The sequence below is a fragment of the Balaenoptera borealis genome, assembly GCF_965194805.1.
Source record: "Balaenoptera borealis genome assembly, chromosome: 6".
Classification (NCBI taxonomy): Eukaryota; Metazoa; Chordata; class Mammalia; order Artiodactyla; family Balaenopteridae; genus Balaenoptera; species Balaenoptera borealis.
The window spans coordinates 9,331,087-9,351,368 of record NC_138863.1 but is presented as its reverse complement, the minus strand read 5'-3'; the positions used below and the strand labels follow the sequence as shown (position 1 = coordinate 9,351,368).

The 20,282-nt window shown below is 36.8% G+C and overlaps 1 protein-coding gene across 20 annotated transcripts in view; it reads right to left on the bottom strand.

The window, feature by feature from the left end:
* The window catches only part of TRIP12 (thyroid hormone receptor interactor 12), a 145,663-nt gene that overhangs the window by 118,849 nt on the left and 6,532 nt on the right, over positions 1-20,282 (bottom strand). The window contains exon 1 of one of the 20 annotated variants that reach the window (XM_082396155.1): positions 9,968-9,990. The exons of the other annotated variants lie outside the window; for them this stretch is intronic. The gene's annotated coding sequence lies outside the window, so the exon portion shown is untranslated. Of the gene's footprint in view, positions 1-9,967; positions 9,991-20,282 lie in introns of those variants that run through there. 20 annotated transcript variants of the gene reach the window in all.

Genomic DNA, 20,282 nt, shown 5'->3' with positions numbered 1-20,282 from the left:
TTAAGGAACTGTCTATTTTTTATTATACGATCATGATACTAGCTTATGTCTTTAAAAAGAGTTCTCAAGTTTTAGAGAAGCAGTCTGAAATATTTACAGATCATATAACAACTAAAATTGGCTTCCAAATAACTGGGGTAGGGGTGAAGGTATGGGTGAAAAAGAGTGGCCGTGAGTTGATGGTGTCATAGCTGGGTCTTGGGTATCTTGAGGTTCTTTATACTATTCTATTTTTGTGTATGTTTGAAATATCCCATAATAAAAGTCCTTTATAAAAAGAATAAGCACTCAATTATACGCTGTAATTATCTTTGGAAAGAAGAAACTGTTGCTTTTGTTTGCTTTCAAAGAATCATCACCCCTGGCTTTTAAAAAAAAATATGCCCATAGAGATTTCACCTTTATTAGAAACAAGAAAAATTAAGCTTCTGGATATAGAGCAAATCATCCTTGACCTAAATGTGTCAACCTACATTTCATTAATTCATCCTTTAAATTCCTTGTCTCCCAACTCTAACACAGTGTGAGATTATCAACGAAAACATTATGCCTTTCAGAGGTGAAGATACAAAAGAAAAACCCTACCCCCCACCCACTTGAGAAGTGGCCACAATGACCCTATACATCTTCCACTGGTTCTGTTTTCAGAGCTCCTGAGTGTAGAAGAAGAATTCCTTCCTCATACATTACGAGAAGTCAGGCAGTCTTCCAATAATACGGGATACAACCACTTAACAGTGAACTTCAGAGGATGCATAATCAATTCAACACTTCACCTAACTCTTTGCCATGGTGCTAAACAGCTATTATACCACTCCATTCTGGCAAGACAAAACATCTCCACTTAAAGCTTCAGGCCTTCTGCTAAATCTTAAGTATTGACTAAGTGTGCCTTAAACATTTCACCCAGTATTGCTAAGACATAATGTAAACATGGACTACGTTGAAAACAAAGTCAAATACCCAGGTGGACCCATAAATTAAGGTATATTAACAAAAGTTTTTCTCCCACACTGAGCCCTGGATCTTTCACTTATGTGTATGTATAAGTGGATACAGAGAGCAATAAAGATGAGCTACAAAGGGTCTCTGGCATACTAAGAGATAAGGACCAGTGTTTCTCAAATTTTCTAGCCTAAAACAAAATGTTTTCAGCTAGATAATGTGATTAATTAAAAAATAAATAAGTAAAAAATCACAATCAAATCAATAAGACCACAGTTACCATTCTTAAAATGGGCACAAATTTGAACAAAATTTTTAAAACAGGCTAATTGTACAAATTCAGTCCCCTCCTGAACCTTCCATCTTAATTCCTTTACTTCTTACCACCTTCCTAAGTTTATGATGAAAAATTTCAAAACAGAAAAAAACTTGAGAGCTGTTCGATAAATACCCATATTCCATCACCTAGCTTTTACCAGTAACAGTGTGTTACATTTCCTTCATCACATATGTATATATGCATCCATATCTACTCATCTATACATCCCTCTGTCTGCCTGGCCAAAGAGCCAACATATTTTCTGATGCGTTTCAAAGTAAGCTTACAGACATCATTACACTTTGTGTGCATTGTTAACTAGTGTTCAAATTTTGTTTCATGTTTTCAGTTAAGTTTACATACAGTGAAATGGACAAATCTTAAGTATAAAATTCAATGAGTTTTGACAAATGCATACACCTGTGTAACCTAAATCCTTATCAAGATATAGAACAGCACCCAAGAAAAATTTCCTTGTGCTCCTCCCAGTCAATCCCTGTACTTCTCCTCCCAACTCTAAAACCACTGTTCTGATTTTTCTCAGAGATTAGTTTTACTTGTTCTACAATTTCTTATAAATGGAACCATAGTACATGTACTCTTTCATATAAAACTTGTTTGACTCAGCAATGATATGTGAGTCATTCATGTGGTTCGGTGTGTACATTCTTATTGCTGAGTAGTATTCCACTGTATGATTGCATCACATTGCTTATCCATTCTTCTACTGATGGACACTGGATGGTTTCTAGGTTTTGGCCATTATGAATAAAGCTGGTACAAGCATCCGTCTACAAGCCTTTCCATGGACATGTGCTTTTATTTGTCTTGAGTAAATACCAAGAGAAGAATCACATCATCAGGAAGATTACGATTAAGTTTTAAAGAAATCACCAGACCTTTTTCCAAATCAGCTACACTATTTTACAATCCTAACAGTAAGTATAAAAGTTCCAGTTGCTCCATAACCGTGCCAAAACATGGTGTTCTCAGTTTTTCACATTTTAGCCCTTCTGATGGGTATGTAGTGGTATTTCATTGTCGTTCTGACTTATATTTCCCTAATGACAAATGATGTTGATCACTTTTGCTTGAAGCTCTTCCCACTCCACTCTCCAAACCCAAAATACTCAAGAACTTAATTTTACTCCAAACTTTTTTTTAGTCTTTATCAATTCATGAAGTTAAAATCTAAAAATCTGTACATGTCTGGCCAAGATCTGTAATCATATTTTGAATAATCTGGATGACCTAAGAAACTTCAAGCCAGGGTATCTCAAATCTTATGACTCTCAGTGCAGTGCTGCTCAATATTTAGTATGCCTAAGAATCACCTATGCACCTTGTTTAAAAATACAGATTCTTATTAAAATACAGATATGAGACCTGAGGTACTGCATTTCTAACAAGCTCCCTTGCCAGTCAGAAGACTACACCTTGGGTAGCAAGGTCTGAATGCTTCAATGATTAAATACTTGACGGAAGTAAAATACATCTTCTCTGGATAAAGGCACCTTTATTCCAGGCCTCAGGAAAACTCTACAAATAAACTAAAGACAGTGAACAGCACAAAAGTAAACAAGGCACCATGAATAAGAACTTGGAAAAAAAAGAGAAACCGTCACACAGATTTCAGATCTTAGAACTGTCCGACAGATAAATGTTCCCTATGTTTAAAGATAAAAAGGACAAACTTGAAAAAGCTGAAGGAAACAATATTAAAGTGACAGATTTGAAAAGGAACCAAACAGAACTTCTAATATGAAAAATAAAATAAAGCTTAATAAACAGGTCTGGCAGCATATTAGACAAAGAAGAAAGTTAGCAAAGCATAAGACAGAGTAGAAGAAATTATGCAGACTGCAGCACAGAAAGGCTGAAAGATTAAAAATGAAGAAGATATACAGAGGACAAAGTGAGAAGATCAGACATATGTTTAATCAGAATTTCAGAAGTACAAGAGTGAAAACAAGGCAGAGGCAGACTTAAACATTTAATGGCTGGGAATTTTCTAGAACTAGTGAAAGAGACCAACCCATAAATTCAAGGGGCCCAAATGATCCTAAACAAGATTAAAAAAAAGACGTTTACATCTAGTCATGTCTTAGTGAAACCACAAAGTAGCAAAAATAGAGAAAATCTTAAAGCCTAAGAGGCGGGAGAGGTGTTTATGTTTTGACAGACTGTCAGTGGACCTCTTGACAGCAACAATAGAAGCCAGAAAACAGTGGAATTAGAGTTTCTTCAGCACACTAAACACAGGTGTCAATCGAGAATTCTACACCAAATGAAATTATCTTTTAAGAATGAAGTTTGTGTCGGATAAAAACTGGTAAGAGTTTTCCCACCAGCGATCAAATAAAAGCGATCCCAAACACAGTACTGAGATATAAGAAGAAGTAAAGGTGACAAACACAGATAAATGTAAATGAATATCAACTCTATAAAATTATACCATTCAGTTAGGTTTTAAAAACTGATTAAAGTAAAATAGTTATTTTTAAAGTCAAGAGACGCTTGGTAAACTGAGTTACTATTCTAAATCTTTGCCTTTTCCATAAGAAGTAAAGGTACCAGCTAATTACAGACCTTGTTAGATATACTGTTTTAGTTTCTAAAATAACCAAAAACTAGAATCATACCTCTATTAAAAATAATTAATTCAAATGGAAGCAACAAATTAAAAAATAAAATGGTAAAAATGGTAAAAACTCACTCTCTAGTTAAGATTATCAAACTGGATTTTTAAAGCATTTCAACTACAAGAGACAGATCTAAACACAAGGATACAGAAAGGAAGAAGACGGAAAAGTATCATGCAAACATTAGACAAAAGAAAGCTGGTGTAGCTATATTAGTATCAAAAAATTTGACTTTATAAATTTTTAAAAAGACATCATTTGGAGGTAAAAAGGGTACCTTCATAATGATAAAAGGTTCAATTCAGGAAGATAGCAATTCTTAATCAGTTTTTAAAACCTTAAAACAAAAGTTTTAAAATACATTAATCCAGACTGAATTTTAAAACACCTCTCTCTCTGATATCAACAAGACAACCAAAAAATAAGGATACAGATAACTTGAATAACACTGTTATCCACAGAATTAATGGACAACTGCAAATACATATTCTTTTCAAGCACACAGAATATTGACAAAAACTATTCATATTCTGGGCCTCATAAAGTAAATCAACAAATTCAACTGAACTGAAATCATACTGAGCACATTCTCTGACCACAATGAATAGAAATCAACTATATTTCAATAAAAATTTTTAAAAAGAATGATGCACAAAGGCAGACTATAAAGAATCAATGGAGAATTAGAATAAATAGAATATAAAAAAATGAATATAAATATTCAAATGTATTTTATAAATAAAAAATCAAATCAAAATAAAGGGGTTGTCAGGTCAAGGGAAAAAAAAAGGAATCAATAACAAAAAAGATAACTAAAAAAAAAATCCCACTGTTGGAAAGTAAGCACACTTCTAGAGCAACTATGTAAATACTTTTAACATCCAAATGGCAATTAACCCAGAGTTCCCTACCCATCAGCACTGTTGTGACTGATTTTCCCCTAATTCATTACCTTGCACTTGCCCCCACGAAGTTCACCTGAAATCTTGCCTATTCACATTTTACAAAATCTTCTTGCCTTAAATTTCTCAAAGTTTCTGCACATAACAACTCCAAAGAGCTCCATGGCACTCTGCAAAATTAAGACATTTCATTGGATGTTGGAAGTACAATTAAGTGTTTGTAGTCTTGTTTTCTCTAAGAAATTCCCTATGGATGTCACAACTGTTATACTGAACAAATATTTATAATTATGCACTTGCATAACACTGAAATAAAAACTTAGCATGAAAAGAAAACTACTTGTATTAGACAACCGTTTGTAATATGCTATATATAACCATCTGCCTCTTCTATCCACTGTATATCATAGAGCCTATGGAAGCCGTCACTAGGTGACAAGTTCCCATATCCTACAACACCGACCACAGGTTAACTAGGGTTTATACTCTGCAAATGACCTATGACGGATCAACCAGAGTCATTCCCCAAGACTCTTTGGGTACCCTGGTTGTTAAGTGTAAAGCTTGGCACTATAATGGCTATCCTTAACACAGTCACATTAGGAAACAGTCTTGAGAGAGAGAGAGAAATAAAGCAGACATACCACAGTAAAGGTAACAGGTATCTGAATTGTTGGTTTCAGTTCTTTGTTCCTAAGGCCCAGCTGCCTGTTTTCATCCTTAAAGATTTCATTAGACACATGTGGGTAATCGATCTCAAACGTGTCCAATCAAAGTCTGCATTTTTTCACATCCTACTTTATTTTTTATGCTCCAAATTTGTGGCACTGCTGCTCTTTAAAACCTGACTCGTGTGTGGAGATTCAATATTTCCTCCAATAACAAAGACAAAACTATTAAGTCTTTGTACATTGTTGTTCTATACAAATACTTTGTATTCTTCTGACATGGGCCTCTCTCTTAAATCCTAACAACCCCAGAATTATAGAAAGAAAAAATTTACTCATATTTAACAGAAGAGAGGCTCAAAGGAAATTCATCTAGGCTCAAGTATCTAAGCTTAAAATCAGATTAGCAGTCTCCTGACTCTTGGACCAATTTTCTATTACACTGTCCTTTAAAAGGATAAATTCATACCCATCAAACCCAGTTTATAACTTTCCATTTGTAGTATGTTATATAAATGTTTAAAAATCAACATTTTTAAGTGATAACACATTCAGTATCACTAAAATAAGGTTCCACTCTGAAAAACCAAATAGCACTACTGAGTACATTAAAATCAGTATCAAGAAATCTTAAACTTTGGTAACTCTTTTCCCACCCTTTATTAAACTTTAAAAAGAAGAAAAATATGAAGATGAAACTTGTATTAGACAAGAGAAAGAACTGAACAAAACCAGAGCCACCAAATTTCTATGCTCAATCATTTCTCACTCACAAATAGAAAAATAACCAAAATAAACTAGAGGGAGAGGTAGAAAGAGAAAGTACTGCCACACCTCTAGGATGTAAAACAGGACAGTTAAGTTTCTTCTGGGGGGGAAAAAAAATTCACAAAAACCAAAAAGAATAAACCAGAAGTGCCAAAGGGGTTCCGGAAGATTCCATCATGTGCTGTGCTGAGACATCAGCTAGTCCTGGCCTTCTTTTAAAGACAACTCAGAGGTGAGCAGGTTGGGGACTTTGGTAGGATGCATGCAAGATTTAAAGGGACTCTGAGAGGCTCAGAACAATGGAAGACCAAACTGTTAACAACTAGAGTAAAAGATGATAGATTACTACCTTAAGTACTGTTACACAAGAGCAACCCAAGCCCTCAGGGAGCCAAAAACCTCCCAGGGGTGGAAATATGAAAACTGTTATGGATAAAAAGTTATGTGCCCAGGACAGAAGGGAGCTATTAGGAATGGAATGCAAAAGGGGTGTTTCCACACAGAGAAACTGCTTCAGAGAAGCCTAGGAGCATGAATGAATGAATGAACAAATGAACAACAAATGAACAGCAAATAGCTGGAGATGGGTCTGAGAGGAAAGCCTGACAACACCCTAACAATTAAAATGACAAAAGACACCCCAAACACACAACTCACACCTAAACGCTTCCAACCAAACTGCATACCAAATATAAGAATGCAGAATGTGCTAACAGGTCTTTTAAAACAAAACATTCCATATAAACTTCTAAATAATAAAAAAAAATGGATAGACATTTGTAAGAGCCAATCACAAATTTTATTTCTACCTGTTAGGTGGACTTCTATAACTGTGCAATATCAAAAAGAACTGGTAAATTGCTCCCTGACAAGTAGAAACACCACTCTGAGTTTGGTTCTGAAGTGAACTTGGCATCTTCCAAGAACAATTTCCTATCCAGCCTTCTTCAAGTGACACTGTCATCACAGTTAACAAATAAGCATTACCTTCCAGTTAACAGAATGTTTAAATTCAAATAACAACAATTTTAAGTAGAAACAGTAAGTCAAAACTGCCAAAAGGGATGAGCCCTCCTAGGAGGAGAAAGCCAAGTAACAGGTAGTTTCCATCTACACAACAGGGCAAGATGGCTGGGGGCAGGGGACTGGTTAAGATTTTAACCAACAGGAAGACACTACCTCACAATGGAATTGTCAATTCTAAAACTTAACCTAAAAGTGTGTAGAATCCAGGGTTTCTTTTTGGAGTGATGAAAATGTTCTGTAGTTAGACAGTGGTGATACTTGCACAACTCTGAGAATATTAAACACATTATGCACTTTAAATGGGTGAACTGCCTGGCATATGAATTATATCTCAATAAAGCCACTTAAAAAAGAAAAAAACTACTTTGCTGTGAAAATATTTCCTGTCTTCCAAAGTATTGTATAAAAAGGAAAACCTTGAATGTGTTGCTTTTAAACCTTCAAATATGCCAACAAAGTGTGATACGCCAGACTCTTCCCCCAACAGGTATTGGGAGGTACTGTAAACCAACTGACATTTTAAAGATAAATGATCATCATCTGTTAAGAATGAAAAGACTCCTAAATACAGCAGAGTGCATTTTCTAAGGCAGTTACTAAACCTCACTGATAATCTGATTTCCTTACTACTTACACCACATCTTCCTAGTCTCTATTCTAAACAAATGACAGCTTCTCACTTCACAGTCCATAAAATATAAAAATAAAATGAAAACCAGAAGTGTCTGCATAGGAACTAACAAACATTTTACTGTTAAATTCCACAATACCGAATGTTGAATGAATTTAAGCACTATGACTTTTTCTAAAGCAAACAACAATAAATCCAACAGGGATAATATCACGTATCTGTCCCCAAAGAAGTTCTTCTAGGGTTCACAAAGCCCTGCGATCCAAAAGAAATTACTAGATTACCTTTTAACTAAACTTTTTAACTAAGCCTGAAGATTGAGGAGTAGATATTCAAGACAGTTATGAGGACCAGAAAAAATGTATTCTATCAACAGATGTTTATGTTCTAACCGTGCAAAGGCACTGATATGTCTTATAAGTCAGGAATATTGTTTTAAGAAAACTTTAAAATAAAGTGTGGTTAACCACCAACTTAAAACAAAAAATTAATGATAGCAACCAATTCTTTCAGCACTTTCATTAATCAGGTTTGCTGCATTTTAAGTCAACCCACTTTAAAAAGTGGAAAAAAAACCGCCTGCTGAAGAGAAAGCAGATTGCTTTAAGGTTAAAGGGGTGGGGGGGAAATGTTAACTCCAGGGAGATTTAGATTAATGTCCTTAGACTACAATTCTTTACAGAGAATAATTTTCTTTTTATTTCTCCTATACTAATTTTTAAAAATATCTCTGCTCCTGGTTTATAAACCATCTGAGATATACCCACACTTTTAAAAATGCAAGGTGGGGAACCACATGAACACAAGTCATTTTACAATCTTCCATTAAGGAAAAAAAACCATCTCATTTGCGTAGCACTTCATAGCAGTGACTTTACATAAATGATCTCACTTTTAAGCCTTTACATCAGTTGCACCTGTTTTGGGGGACGGAGGGGAGAATTAGAGGACATCCAGGCCCAGTCTTGTTAGCTGATATATGGGAGTGCTGGGTCTTATTCAGCTACTCATTTACTTAACGAATATTTATTGATTACCCTACTTCACAGGTTTTAGGCCCTGGGAGAAAGGGGTAAATAAGACAGTCTCTCCCCTCTCGGAACTGATATTCTACTAGGGAAGGCAGGCAAAGAGCAAATAAGATAGTACTGTGAGAAAATCAAGCACTCAGGAGAATAAAGGAGGAGGAGGAGGAGGAGACTACAGTCAGGAGGAGGAAGAAGACAGCGCTCCCTACCCAAACCCCGTCCGACCCACCTCTCCTCCCTGCTCAAAGAACCCTGCCTTACATGGGGTACAAACCCCGTCCTCTCCAAGGAAGTAAGCTACTCCCCTGGCCCTAGAGGATGAGCCATGATTTGTATTTTCCTCAAACTGCAAGATGAGCGCCTTGGAAGCAATTTAGACCAGGGGTTCACAATCAGGAGTTCACAAACGTGGATTGAAAAAAATAATTTCACCAACCTCTAACTGAAAAACTTTTTCTTCTATCATGAGCAGGCAACAAACCACAATATTACTGGCAGTACCTTTGACTTTGCACTAAGAGAAGTCACACATATTATCATATCACATTACAATTGTTACAGATACCTCAAAATATCATTTACACTCATCACTGCTTTGAACAGCTGCTAGATCATGTTATTGAAAGGGCTAATAAAGAAACATATTACTACACTACAACAAACTAGTTTAACAGTTTGAGAGCTAGATTTTAACATTCTGACGTATTTGGGTTTTGTCTTCAGCATTCACTTTATGAGTTTAAAAATATTACTTTGGGGAGTCCACAGCTTCAGATTGCTAAAGGGTCCTCATCACAAAAAAGGTTAAGAACCCTCCATCTTAAAAGGTCATAACCAGAAATTTTAAGCAAAGTAGAGAATAGAAAATAGCAGCATGTGTAATGGTTAAGTATCATTTGTGAAATTTATTTCAGTTACATACATGTATCTACATATACACTGGTGATGCAAAGTAAGGCATTTCTTATCATGGACTGCAGATCAAAAGAATTCAAAAGGCAGTGGTCTAAACCTACCTTTGTACAAAAATATCATTACCTTTTTATATTTGCCAGAGGTGTGGCCTAGTTCTCCCCAGCAAGAGGTATGGTGAGGTACGCTAAGCATCCTCCAGGAATACTTTTGCTTTCTGTATAAAAAAAAAAAAACACCTCACCTCATCTTCTCCTTCCTGCCTCCAATATGAGATGGACACAATGACTTCAAGCCATGACAGTTATCTGGTGTCCAAGAGAACCACTTGCTAAGGCAGGCAGAGCAGAAAAACACACAGAGCCTGGTCCTTGCTGGAACCACTGTACAGCTGAACCATGCTGTATGAGGAAAAATGAACCCCAGTCTGTTTAAGACGCTGTTAGTCATGTTTTCTAGTACTTGCAAGTGAAATGTTCCTATCCGATAAATGAATTACTATAGATAGGGTGACCAAGTAAGGTCTCTTTGAGGGGTAACATCTGAGCCAAGACCTCATGCATGAGGCAACAAACAGCCAGGTAAGATCTAGAAGAGCACTACAGGCCAACAAGAAAAGCCAGTAAAAGGTGAAAGAAGTAGGAGATGATGTCAAAGAGGTGGGCAAGAGCCAGCCCACGCAGGACCCTGAAAGTCATGAGGAGCCTTCCAACTCTTCCCACGGACTGCCACAGCACACACACGTCTCACATACATACGAGAACATTTCCCAAGTTAATACAAAACACAAGGGAGGAAGACACCCCATTTAAAACATGGCTTTAGGTACAAAACTATTCCTTGTAACAGTTTTTAAAAAATCTAACAAAGGACTAGAAGATTGGATAAATTATGGTTAAGTCAAATAAATACAAAGCAAACTAATGAAGAACTCATAATGAAATAGGAAAATGTTCATCATAATAGCACGGGGAAACATATAATATGGACCCATTTTTATTAAAACAAAAGCTAGAAGAAAATACAAAAATGTTTATATAAGATGGTAAGATTATGTATGGTACTTAATTTTCTTGTATTTTTCTTTATTCAGATTTTAACTATCACTTTGTACTTTATAATGAGAAACACATGCCTCAAAAATTCTGAGTTTTTAAAAGTTGCTCACTAAATGTAACGTAATGTGGCACCCTGGATGGGATTCTGGAACAGAAAGACATTAGGTAAAAACTAAGCAAGTCCAAGGCTTCCCTGGTGGTGCAGTGGTTAAGAATCTGCCTGCCAATGCAGGGGACACGGGTTTGAGCCCTGGTCCGGGAAGATCCCACATGCCGCGGAGCAACTAAGCCCGTGAGCCACAACTACTGAAGCCCGTGTGCCACAACTACTGAACCCGCGCGCCTAGAGCCCGTGCTCCCAACAAGAGAAGCCACCTCAATGAGAAGCCTGCGCACCGCAACAAAGAGTAGCCCCCGCTCTCAGCAACTAGAGAGAACCAGCAGCGAAGACCCAACGCAGCCAAAAATTAAATAAATGAATAAATAAATTTATAAAAAAAGAAAACTAACGAAGTCCAAATAAAGTGTAAGTAGTAATAATGTATCAGTATTGGCTCATTAGTTGAGTCAAATATATCACAGTAATGGAAGATCTTAAAAAAACTGGGTGAGGAGTGTAGGGTAACCATCTTTGCAACTTTTCTGTAAATCTGAAACTATTGTAAACTTATTAGTTTATTTTTTAAAATATTTAAGTCCTCTTACCTAAGACTCTTCAAGCAGGCAAGTACAGATAGTAGGAGCCATTACTAAGGAATGGTACGCAAAGGGAAAGACATTTAGGAATTCAGGAAATTTAGGATTAAAATTAGTAATTTTAGGCATTTAGGAAGAGAAGATATGTCGAGAAAGTTAAGGGCAAAAGGTTTTGCATATGTCTGCCTGGTATACAACAGGCCCTTACCTACTTCAGATAAAGGTACTTTTTTTTTTTTTTTTTACTATTATCAGAAGCCAGAGGTTTAAAGTATCTGTTTTAAAAAGGCCTTACTGATCCCCTCAACTGAAAAGAAAAGTACTGAAATACCTTTGCGCTACAAGAATTATCACTCTTAAAACCACATGACACAAGCCCTCACTCTCAACTTACCCACTTAATACACAATTCTAGCAAGTAGTTTTGCAACTCAACACTATAAAGCTAGAGAGAGTAGGGTCTAAACATATCCAAGCCCACCGACTAGTAAGGACGGGGAAGCGGGGCGGCACTCATTGAACAAAGCAAAGCAAGTAAGTCCCTTAAAAAGCAGGATATTTAGGAATGTCCAACTGCCAATGTGGACCTTAAGACTCCATATAATAATGTTCACCAATGATGGCCAAGAGTCAGGACCAAGACGTTCCAGCGCATTCACAGCGCTATGAAAAGTGAATAACCACTGGTAAAGAGCCACATGAAAAAAAAAAAGCGTTCACCACATTGACCTTTTTTCAGTAGATTTTACCACATCTACTTCTTTAAAAAAAAAAAAAGTTTTTGATTAAAAAGTTTGAAAACAAATTTATCTTCTAACAACAACAACAATAAAACCTTCAACTTGAGAGTGGATAAAAGGAATTTGGGATACTCCTTACACTACTTTTATAACATTTTTATAAACCTGTGCACCTAGATCAAAAGAAGAAACTGCCCCCCGAAAAGCTTTTCAAAACACTTACTGTAATACCAGCTCAGGGATATTTTTCCTTCAATCTTTAAAGTTTCATCTTAACTATTAAATGTACTCAACACCAAAATTATAACATCTTAAAAATAATAAATTTACACTGTCAACTGTAACTTTATACATTAATACAACTGTGAAAAAAAGTCATCATTTAAAAGAAATATTAGAATAAAAGCTACTATTAAATTCCTCCTAAGAGCCAATATCCTAATCAAAAAAATGTAATATAACTACTTAGCTGTGAACTAGGCAGTGTGCTTAATACTTCACTTTCATTAAAAACTCAAAGGAGGGACTTCCCTGGTGGTCCAGTGGTTAAGAATCCACCTTCCAATGCAGGGGACGTGGGTTCAACCCCTGGTGGGGGAACTAAGGTCCCACATGCCGCGAGGCAACTAAGCCCACGTGCCACAACTAAAGAGCCCGCATGCCACAACTACTGAGCCTGTGCACTGCAACTAGAGAGAAGCCTGTGCGCCGCAACGAAAAGATCCCGCATGCCACAACGAAGACGTGATGCAGCCAAAAATAAATAAATATGAAAAAAAACCTCAAAGGAATCCTGTAAATTATGTATTTTCTATAATTTACACATTAAGCAACTTGCCCAAGGTCAAACAACTAGGAAACCAGAACCCAAGTCCATCTTGTTGCAGAGTCTACCAACACTCTCAACTGATCTCCTCCTTCAAAGCCTAAAACTCTGTCACTCAAGTAATTCCAAGATGATTCAGAGAAATTCATCTTTTCTTCTCAAACCTGTTGTTTTAGATAGGTTATCAATAAAGGAAAGGAAAATAAAAATGCTTCCGCTCAAAAAGAATGGTTACTAACAACAGGTAACACACTGAGCACTTATCCTGTACCAGGCACTGTTCTAAAAGTTTTACGTATTAACTAATTTAATCCTCACAACAAACCTAGTATTATTATTCCCATTTTACAGGTGGGGAAACTGAAGACAAAATGAAGTGACTTACCGCAGGTCACACTGCTAATAGCATTAGAGCCAAAATTTAAGTTGAATCCTAATCTTTTAAAAAAAAAAAAAAATTTTATTTATTATTTTTGGCTACATTGGGTCTTGGTTGCTGTGCGCAGGCTTTCTCTAGTTGCGGTGAGCAGGGGCTACTCTTCGTTGCAGTGCGCAGGCTTCTCATTGCGGTGGCTTCTCTTGTTGCAGAGCACGGGCTCTAGGCACGCGGGCTTCAGGAGCTGTGGAACGCTGGCTCAACAGTTGTGGCTCGCGGGCTCTAGAGCGCAGGCTCAGTAGTTGTGGAGCACGGGCTTAGTAGCTCTGAGGCATGTGGAATCTTTCCGGACCAGGGCTCGAACCCGTGTCCCCTGCATTGGCAGGCGGATTCTTAACCACTGCACCACGAGGGAAGTCCTGAATCCCAATCTTTGCTCTCAACCACTTACCCTAAACTCCTTTATCACTTAGACATTATCATGTTATCTTTGAAACATATAGATAGCATTTTAAATTCCTATGAACAAAGTAAACAGCGGCAAGTAATATTCTGGAGCAGAGGTTGGCAAATTACAGCCCACAGGCCAAATCTGGCCAACCACTTCACTTTGTAAAGTTTCAGGAGGACAGGGTCAATGGCTGCTCTCACCCTACAAGAGCTGACCTGCAAGGCCAAAAACAGTCACCATCTGGCGCCTTGCAAAAAATGTTTGCTGACCCCTGTTCTGAAAGGTGATATTGTGTAAACCCTCCCCTAAATAGTCAAATTAACATACATTTTTTTCTTTATCACTATAAATAAAAATAGCAGCAGCTACTATTTATCAAGTATATACTATTTATGTAAGATCCTAACAGCAACCCATTTTATACCCAAGTAAACTAAGCCTCAGAGAGTTTAAATGACTTGCCCAAGATCACACAGCTGGCATATGGGGACCTTGTTTAAACAGTGTCTAGCCTCAAAGCCCATATTCTTTCTAAATGACACTTCCTTCACAATATATAAATGTGCGTAGCCATGGAAAAGCAAAATTTTCTATGAAAACTGATTAAAATTACATGATAAAAATGCCAACTTTAAGGAGAAACATTCACGTAAATGTATACACAGATATTGAGTCACACTTCCATCTTATTTTCTACTATATTTATATTTTTGCTGTTATTCCAATTGGGGTTATAACCCAGGGATACTCAAAGCATAGGAAGAATATGGCTATCTTCCTTATATAAAGATATGGGACAAAGAAGTCATTAAAATAAACAGAATGCAGAATATATTTACTTAGCACAGTTAAGTCTCCTCTGCCACTTCTGAAAATTTATATCCTCTTCTGATACAGACTCATTTGCCCTCATTACACTTTGTCTAGAATGTCCGACTCTTCATTTCACCCATTCACCTATCCATCTCCACCCCACCCCACCCCACCCCCAGAGACTCTGTTAACCCATGTAAAATACCATTGTACCAAGGAAAGAATTCAATAGAGGTTAGTTGCTGTAGCTTTTATTCATGAAGGCTTTCCTTACTATTAGTATGCCATTAATCTCCCATACCACTGGACTGATTTACATCACTACTGACTATATTAAACACACTTACAGCGAAAGTCACATCACAAGGGTAACAAAACAAGGAACTGAATTCAGAATTCTATGTGGGCAAGTATACATGGATGCAGATAACATGACTATTCTGAGAAATATCTTGGTAATATTTTTACCATATTCTCTATTCCAAACAGCTAGTCACCTGATGAGGCATCTGAGTTATGTCTCAGAATTCAGCTTAAGAGTTTTTATGGTTAATTTTGTCCCCAAGTTTACCACCCTCCCTAATGAGACTATAAACTCAAAGTCAAGGACCACATCTGTATATCTTCATCATCCCATACCTTAACCTAGGACTTGAAATAATAAGTGTTCAAAACTACTTATAATAATGCATACCACTTGCTTATTATTCATATATATTAATTCTATCTCCACTGCTAACTTCAGACTAACTTCACTGAGAACAGAGATGTCATAAATGGTTGTTTTTCTAGATTTGAGAGTATTGCTAATTCAAGTCAAGAAACATCTTTAAAAATCAATGCAGCAGTTGCTGAAACCAAGATAATTTCTTCCCTTGTACCATGATGCTAATACCAGCCCTTAAAACAGAAATCCTGGGCTTCCCTGGTGGCGCAGTGGTTGAGAATCCGCCTGCCAATGCAGGGGACACGGGTTCGAGCCCTGGTCTGGGAAGATCCCACATGCCGCGGAGCAACTGGGCCCGTGAGCCACAATTACTGAGCCTGCGCGTCTGGAGCCTGTGCCCCGCAACAAGAGAGGCCGCGATAATGAGAGGCCCGCGCACCGCGATGAAGAGTGGTCCCCGCTTGCCGCAACTAGAGAAAGCCCTCGCACAGAAACGAAGACCCAACACAGCCATAAATAAATAAGTAAAATTAAAAAAAAAAAAAAAAATTTAAAAAAAGAATCAGAGCCTCTGTCCAAAGTGGCCCTGAATGATTAAAAAAAAAAAAAAAAAAAAAACAGAAATCCTTGCAGAATTTTTTAGAATTATAGTTTTACTAAATCCTCGGCTTCACATTCCTTAAAAGAACTATGAATTAAGCCATTCCTAATTTTAAAACTCTCTTAAGTAATATGGAAACTTCCCAAATCCTTTACTATAGCATTATATGTTCAAGTAAACTCAGCAAGTATCCTGAAAAAGTTCTAACTTTCTCTAAATATAGTAAACTCAAGTTAACTGCACAATTATGAATCCTCTTAATTTTAGTAACAAAAACCAAAGCATTAATATGCTGAATATAAGTAAACACATGAGTGAAGCAGAAGGCCCAGCCCACAGAAGAGATAGAAAAGCTGCTAATTCCAGCAAACATTAAGTTTACCAAAACCTCAGCTGATGCAAAAAAAATAAATTGAATATCACCTAAAACAGGTGCTACAACAAAGATCCCAAATGATGGTTTGTTATCTCTTCAGTGATTCCTCTCAGTAGTTTGTGTAATGAGAAAGATACCTGGGGAAAAAATGGCATGGCCTAATATCCAGGCAGCTGAAAAGTAATACTAGCTGGTTAGAAGAGGCAGAAGCAGATTATCTTACAGTGCCACACCAAAGGCTGAAATTCCCCAAGTCTTACTTCATAGCAGTAACTGGAAGGGCAAAACTTGTCAAAAGGCAGGGTGAAGAGGAGATGAACTCTGCAATTAAAAGTCTAGTTTTCTGACAAAAGTATTTTGAGGCCAAAATGTGAAAATCAATACTAAAATTCCTAATGACAGTTGAGAAATAATTAGCAAACAGGTCTGATCCCGAAGTTAAGAACTACTGAATCTTCTCAAAAATGAGCCTAATTGTTGCCATCTACTGGGAGAAGGGCCCAAATACTTTTTGATCTGAGATGGAAGGGCAGAGATTAGGTCTAATTTCTCTGGAGACTAACCCACCCGCTTTCCCTAGGTGGGCAGAAGAAATGGAAATACATGCTTGATAAAGGAAGAAACTAGGAAGCTGCATGACTGTCTTGCAGAAAAATAAGCACTACTGCCTGTTGCAGCAGTAAAATAGAGACTTCACAAATGTTTTTATTCTGAAGTCCACAAAACCCCACAAATTTTGTACTATACAGCCTTAACATATTATTTTATGTCATAAACTTGCACTAACAGCTAGCATCTCTGCTATCCCCACATAAGGAAAAATCAAGTTAATTCAAACTACAGACAGCAAAGTCTACAAGAACATACTAGAAATAAAAGCTGCTAAAGAAAGCTAAATATTATGGCTACCAGACCCCCAAATAAATATTCTCTTTTGCTTTATTTTCCCTTCAGCCACATGTAACCTGATTTCCCATGTTTGAAATCCTGTTGTACGTACTTTTGTAAAAGTAAAAGGGGTAACAAATAGTCTACTGTGACATCAACCAGAGTGCGAGGCAAATATTTTATTAAAATATTTAACTTGATTAATATTAATTTGCACCTTTTAAAAAATATGTAAAAACTTAAACCACAATTTGCTTTTGTTTTAAACATTTTTTTAGTGCATTAGATCAGATACTAAGCAAAAGGTTTTCCTATAAATAAGACTTGACAAATAACTGAGTAACTCACAAAAAACATGTATTAATTCTTAAACAGTACTGACTTTTTTTAAATCTCTGAATAAACAATAGTTGAATGAGTTAAGGGAAAGCGACTGCCAGCTTCCACTAAAGGAAGAATTCTGTGACTGAACAGAGGGGCAGTGGGAGTCATTTAGACACTTAACCGGCTCCTGCCTACAGAACAGAACTTTTTAAACTATTAAGCAGGGAAACTGAACAAGAAGTTTGACCTCCACTGCTTTTATTGCCCCAAAACTTACCACAAAGACCCTTATATGCAGTCCTAAAAAGGGAAGCAATTTCATAAAAAGAAAAATAAGATCTAAAAGCACGTTTAGTTTTCTTTTCAGTTCATTTACAAATTAAATATCTTTTCACGTTGTCACTGCCTATTCATGTATCTACCATAACTTCAACATGTCTATTTAAATCGAATTTCTTAATCTCCCATTTAAGAACCTCAATAATTTCAGCCCAAATTTCCTGTTATTTCATAAATGTGGACCCTCTACTCCAGAGGGCCATTAGACCCTCGCCACAACTACTCCTTTAAGTTCCCAGTCCTTTCTACACCTATCCGAACAATCAGCGCCAGCTCAAGCCCCTCCTCTCTCCATAAAGTCTTCCTCAATAACTTCAGTCTCTCTCTAAACTTGAGTACTCACTGTATAAAACTCAACTTTGTACTTAATAACAAATGTGCACAATGTTATATTCTTTTGACATAATTTGAGTTTATCTGCAATATTAGTACATTTTGAAATAAGACATCTCATTTTATGTCTCTTAATTTCTCCTCAGCACTCTCCAAGAGGGTAAACCTTATATGGAACCAGAAATGCACATGCATTCGTTACTGATGAAATATGTGTATAATGAAGGCACTTCCAACAATTTATTCAGTACAGCCAAAAAAGCATGCCCTAATTCATCTGTTTCTTAAATTAGACTCTCATAGCAGGTTTTCTAAATGCAGAAAACTTGCATTTAGAATATTTACAGAATACTTCCCTATGCTAATTATACATAGTTATCAAGTCAGTTTAAGAATAAAAGTGATTATCAACTAAATGAAACATAACGAAACTCAAAGGACAAAAACTAAGTCCTTTTTGTATTCGTCCCAGCACAGTCCTGTGGTGCACAGTAAGCACTCGATAAAAACCTGTAATGATAAACAAATTTCATCTACTAATGAACATAATCCCCAAATGCTAAACCTGGGGTAACCAAGTCACTAAAACAGTCTAGTGCCTTAACAATCCCTTAAGTACCTGATTTTAATGAGCCTAATTCTGAAAATTTTATATTCTAGGATCCTACACTCAGCTACCAAGCCCTGAAAAACTAAAATAAGCAAGTTGAGGGAATTCCCCAGCGGTCCAGTGGTTAGGACTCTGCACTTTCACTGCTGAGGGCCGGGGGTTCAATCCTTGGTCGGGGAACTAAGATCCTGCAAGCTGCCAAAAAATAAAATAAAATAAGCAAGTTCACAGTAAACTGTGTCAATACTTTACTATTACTTCACAATATAGTTTCTCAATGTGTCACCAAAATGAACTCTACCACTGCCACCTACCATGTACAACACATTATGTTGGAGCCTTGTGCCAGCCTCTGTAAGGAGAGAAGAATGGGACCTCTACCCCCAAGAAGCCAAAGATGATATCATAAAAAAGATGTAAACAACTAATAAGACAGACTGTGAAAGCCATAACTGAAACAAATAAAATGTTGTAGAAGGGAGAAGGGGAGAAGAGAGTGAAGACTGAAAATCTTACAGGAGCTACTGAAAGAAAGTTAAGGGTGTTTGGGATTGACATATATACACTAATATGTATAAAATGGATAACTAATAAGAACCTGCTGTATAAATAAATAAAATAAAATTCAAAAAAAAAAGTTAAGGGTGTACATGTAGCTACAAAAGGTACAAGATGGGGGAGGGGTGACAACCCAGGTAGACAGACAATCAAAGCCAAGGCAAGAATGAAGTTCCTGGGTGTGTACAGAGAGGAACAAACAGCTCAATCTGACTGCATGCAGCCAAGAGTGCAAAACAGGATTACAAAATACTGGGGCCAGAGAAGTTATAGAATTTTCACATATTTGCTGTTTACAAGGCAACTACAAGCACGTGGGTTTCACAAATTTTTTTTAAAAAGGGGGCTGGGGGAGGCCCTCCATATGATCTCCATGAACCTGCTCTCTAAGGACACAAAGCAGCTTAAATTACAACTCAACAGTGAATTTCAAATAGGCTATCTGTACAAACTCACTTTGGGTTTCCAGGGCATCACACATGTTTACCAGTACGAGGACTTCAAAATGAGTTAATGTGACCTTAAGACGACGGCACAAGGTACATCTATTTATTCAGAATGCTGCCCATGGGTGGAATGAGTAGGAGTTGTGAAGTCAGGGTGGAACTCACTGGTTATGACAGCCAACAAGTTGATTAAGATACACATTGAAATGCTGTAACTTGAAGTCTTGAAGGCTTGTTGATAGACACTTCAGCTTATAAATAGCATTCAAGAATCCATGTAGGGGTAATAACATTATATTTATAGAAATAAATACACCCTTTCTAAAAAGAAACAGAGTA